General features: G+C 37.2%; 1 protein-coding gene across 4 annotated transcripts in view; it reads right to left on the bottom strand.

The window, feature by feature from the left end:
- The window catches only part of oprd1b (opioid receptor, delta 1b), a 37,332-nt gene that overhangs the window by 23,225 nt on the left and 9,157 nt on the right, over positions 1-4,950 (bottom strand). The gene's annotated exons all lie outside the window — the stretch shown is intronic.

The following is a 4,950-nucleotide window of genomic DNA, read 5'->3' as shown; positions in this document are numbered from 1 at the left end:
ATTCAGAAAATCTTTTTAGGACGCCACCTTGAAGTTTTGGGACCCCACTTCGGGTCCCGACCCCAACTTTGGGAAACGCTGCTACAAAGGAAGCTCACCTGCAGGGCTGAGCCTTCTCCTCCTTGCTGAGGACAGATTGGCACACCTGGAGCATTTATCTTTTGTTAATGACAATGTCAATGTCAAATTTATTTGTATAGCACATTAAAACAACAAAAGCTGACCAAAGTGCTTCACAGTTCAGCCAAGACATCAAAATAATAATAATAGATGCAAATACAGAAACACAATATATAAAAAAGCTCCAAATGAACCTCCAAATCTTAAACATAAGCCACAGAAAATGGCTTTTGTTGAATGGTTTGTGGTGGTGTTGTGGAAATATTTATTTAGCAAAGACAGAAACATGTGCTCCAGTAATRAAGGTACTTTGTTGAATGATGAGCTGAGTTTAATTGCAACAACAGGAAACAGAGAGAACATAAAGCCATCAGACTGTCCCCCTGCTCTCTGCTAAAAGTATTATTTTTATAAYAGCGGGAGTTTGAGAACTAGATAAATTTGGGGTACCCKGTATATTTCCACATGTAAGGTAATTTCAGGTAAGGTTGGTGCCATCTTTGTAATGTTCTTGGTGAACCTCTCTGTTAGATAAACAAGTAGAACAAGCATCAGTTAAGACCTGTTTGTTTTGCTTGTTTCGGTRCAAATCTGCATTTTGTGCAGACATTTTTTTATGTTGAAAAAAAAATCACAAATGAAACCTTTCCCGCCTTTTCAAGAGCTCTTGTCAATTTATTGTGGTTGTTGTGTTAATGTCCCTTTTTTCAAAAAGAGGGGGTGTAGCAATTTCCATCCTTTCGTGATACTTGAACTCCTTCACAAGAACCAAAGATAAARTCCACAACTGGCTTTTATTTTTTCCTGTTTTTAATTATTTTGCTCAGTAAGGACAATTTAATTAGAAAGGCTCAAATATTTTAGTGCCAATTGCATAATCATTTTTATTTCATTTAAAATGTTTGAACTACTGCAACATCATTTTACTAATAAATGTGTTATTATTCCTCTTTTGTTATTTCACTAATATACATTCTTTGCAAAAATCCAAAAACATTCTCSTAAAATATGCTTGATTTGATTAGGGTAGCATGAGATAGTTTTACCATTTGTTGAACTAACCGCAAAACAAAATCAGTTTGAAAATTAAAAGTGTTACTGAAAATGAAAGTTATTCATTGTTGGGAAATTAAAATACCCTGTTTTATGTGTTCATTTTGACCAAAAGCATCAGTTGTAATTGCCTTTTTTAAGAGCTAAAAGCAGGAGTTTATTCCCAGATTGCTTTTTATTGGGTTATATAACTGATTTACATAAGTCTGCTCTGAGTACCTCTCATCTGCATTTTGTGGAGATTGAAACCATGAARTGAACTTTGGCTTGTAGTCACAGCTGTGGGGTTTTACGAGAAAATCAGGCTCCTACCTGCAGTCAGAATGTTGTGTTTGATTTAATGTAAACGGGAGGCATGTTAAAGCAGGTTTGTGAGGCAGGAGTTCAGCAGAGCGTTGGTCATAGCAGACAGTTGTGAGCCAGATCTGGTGTCAGGGTACGACAAGTCATTTGTTAACCAAATTTGGGCCAGGTGTGGCAATGATGGTACTGTTTCAAAGATGCGACAACTGGACCACCTCTGGCAAACAACATCTGGGCCGCCAAAGGACCGTCACTCTTTGAGCTATGACTGTTAGCTGGGCCAGACAAATGTTGCTGTATGGGTAGTTTTGTTCTTGGGTCATTTTTCAGACAACTATGATAAACAAATGTGAGTCATTATTATACACAAGTTGTAATGTCATGATCTGGCTGTTTTGTGTCTCTCAGACTTAATGACTGAACTTTTAACGTCTGTGCAAAGGATCAAGAAGCTAATCACCTCACAATCTGTCCTGCAGCAAACAGATTTGATCTTGATCCCTCATTGGCAGAAAGTTTTATACAACAACATGCAACTAAACCCAAAACTGTTCAGGTTTTAAATCCAGGTGCAGAAACACCAAAAATGACACGAGAGCATCAGACATTTTCAGAGCCGATTTGATTTTACATTTTACAAATTTTTTTAAGTTGGACATGAGAGACTTTCGTTTCATCTCATTAACTGAGCTCCTGTCATCATCGTTAGAGTCACTGCCTGACCTCCTTCAGGGTCGCTGGAGCTCTGCAATAATCCRGAGTGAAGGTGCAGGCTGGGTGCCAGGCAGGTGTGAAATGAGACGGAAGAGACACGAGCAGTACACTCACAAACACAGCACCAACACACAAACACACGCACACATGCACCAACACACATGCAAGTTTGTATTTCTATCCTTTTTAGGACTGTGCATTGACTATTCMTTTCCAGTCATTTTTGTAACCTAACCCTGACCCGCCCTCAAACATATCTTAGTCCAAAACATAACCCCTGACACAAAAATGGTGTTCCACTATATTAAGACCAGGCTTTGGTCCCCAGAGGAACTACTGGTCCTGACAAAGTAGGTGTTTATATCAGAAATGGTCCTAAAATGTTAAAAAAAAAAAAAAACCAGGCACATACATAGACAAGCAGACAAAGGCTCAAAGCACATTACCTACACTAACATTTTATAAACACAAATGGTACTCCCATGAGAAAACAAGGAGTGTTGAAAAGAAACAACAAAGAGACAAAGATCAGATGTAATTATCCACTCCACWGTCAGAAAGACAGAAAATCACCAGCTTTCTCTGAGAGTCACAGAAACTAAAACCTGTCAAATTATCATTATGGTGTTGACTATTAAACAAAGATTTTTCACACTTTCAGATGTTCCTGAAAGCAAAAAGCAGATTCCTCTCAGCAGTAAGTTTCTCACTTTTCTGTCTTATTTCACCAGCTGCTCCTTGGTCGTTTGTTCATTTGTCCAAATATTCTGGATATTTACCTAAACTTTACTTTAAACCTTCAATTTCCCACCAACCAAGATTCTGAAACTCACTTCAGCTGAGATACCGACAGAATGTGTGTACGTTCTTTTCATGTGTTTTACTTGATAAATGAGGAGTGACATCACTGACATCTGAGAACACAATCTTTTTATGCTTTTTGAATACAAATAAGAGTTGAAGGAACATCTTTTTGAGCTGACATTTAATAAAAGTCTCAGATATTCTTTGGTGAAAAACATCAGCAACCCTCTGACCTCAGAGGCACCGAGATGTTCAAGGTTGTGTGTTTTTGTTTCTTCTGAAAAGGAAATTAAATCTGAACTCAGATGGAATTTTGTCACTTTATATTTCTGTTTTCACAATCATTCATCAACGCCATCATAGGATGCCAGTCTGAGCWTTTATCCAGCTAAATAACTGTCCACTTCTATCACATAAAGCTGAATTTAAAGTTTAACCACAAAACAAACGGCTTCWTATTATCATTAGACTTTAATATCATGCAGAATTCAGAGGTAATTTCTTGATTATAGGAATGATTCTTGGGTTTAATTGTTCCTTTTTCTTTTCCGAGTACACGAGGCGGGGACGGAGAATTCAGAGATCCAAAGAGGAAAAATCAGAGCAGTGTACCTCATCAGCTTTTAAGGTTTTCTTCTTAGCTTGATTTGATATTTAAGAATGTATTTATAATCACAAAAGTTGTTTTAAAAAAAGTAAAGGAACATATTACAAACACAGCTGTATTAAGTGATACCTAGTCAGGAAAACAAAAAAAAACTTACTTTATCCACATTTCTCTGATTTACGAAGTAAAGTTTTTATACGAGCGTGTTTTGTTGTCTTGTGGATAGATGGATGGATGGATGGATGGATGGATGGATGGATGGATGGATGGATGGATGGAGTCATTATTGGTAACATTTAAAGTCATATCTCACACCTTTTCCTCATCTACCCTTGTGTGGCACTTTTGTTTTTCTTTTTAAAGGTAGTGCGACCCCTGCTGGTTGCCACATGACCTGTTCATCTGTTTCCCCATGTTTTTGTCATGTGTGTCTTCTCAAATGGGTGTTTTCAAATGTAATTTCATTSTGCTCTGTACAATGACAATAAAGACATCAATAAATCAATCATGAAAACTTTCAGGATAAATAGTTGACTTTTATCGTTTTGAAGTAAAGACTCAGAAAATGTCTGCATCTCCCCCTTAACCCCAGTTTCATGACCTGGTGTAAAAATCCACTGTGTCCCTGAAGAGTTTGAGTCAAAGTTTTGTTGTATTTATCAGAGACAGATTTAACGGGACTATCAGACAGTTTTCAGTTTGTTTCCTAACACGGACCTTGTTGGCTCCAAATTGTAACCAGTGTGACGTCGCTGTGTTCCGGAGGACATCAGACCTCTCAGAGGAGAGCAAAAGGCAGAGTAACAGAAGAGCTCCTCTCTGCTGTTTCAGGCAGGATTCACATGGAGATTAGTCCACGTTTCCATGACAACTGCATTTTATCAACTTTGATTTATTTATTTATTTATTTATTGTTCTCACATTGCTCGTTCATGTCCTCTGATTCCTGTTATTTGTTTTGCTTTTCCTATCTGAGGAGACCTTTCTTTTTGTTTAATTTTCAAACATCTTCACAGAAATATATCCGTTACAAAACCATAAAACCATTTCCTCTCTCATCCTGAACTCAGTCCTGTTTGTTGCCCTGACAGACATTTTGTTATTATTTGTCCTGATTCATCTCCACATTCACTTGGCTCACTGCAGCAGCTCTTAGAGGGGAGGTTGTCACATCGATTTATTAGCTGTGTAACTTTATTTGCTCGTGTTCACAAAGACATAACAGTAAGAATTTTTGTCTCAGATATTATTTGGTTTAAAACAGTTATAAAGTAATATTTATTATATAAACAAAACCAGAACTGTGATAAAAGGTCAAATAAGAACAAGTGTGTGTGTGTGTGTGTGTG

The sequence above is a fragment of the Austrofundulus limnaeus genome, unplaced genomic scaffold (assembly GCF_001266775.1).
Source record: "Austrofundulus limnaeus strain Quisiro unplaced genomic scaffold, Austrofundulus_limnaeus-1.0 Scaffold177, whole genome shotgun sequence".
NCBI lineage: Eukaryota > Metazoa > Chordata > Actinopteri > Cyprinodontiformes > Rivulidae > Austrofundulus > Austrofundulus limnaeus.
Note: the sequence above shows the minus strand (reverse complement) of the source record. Positions and strands in the feature narration are given on the sequence as shown.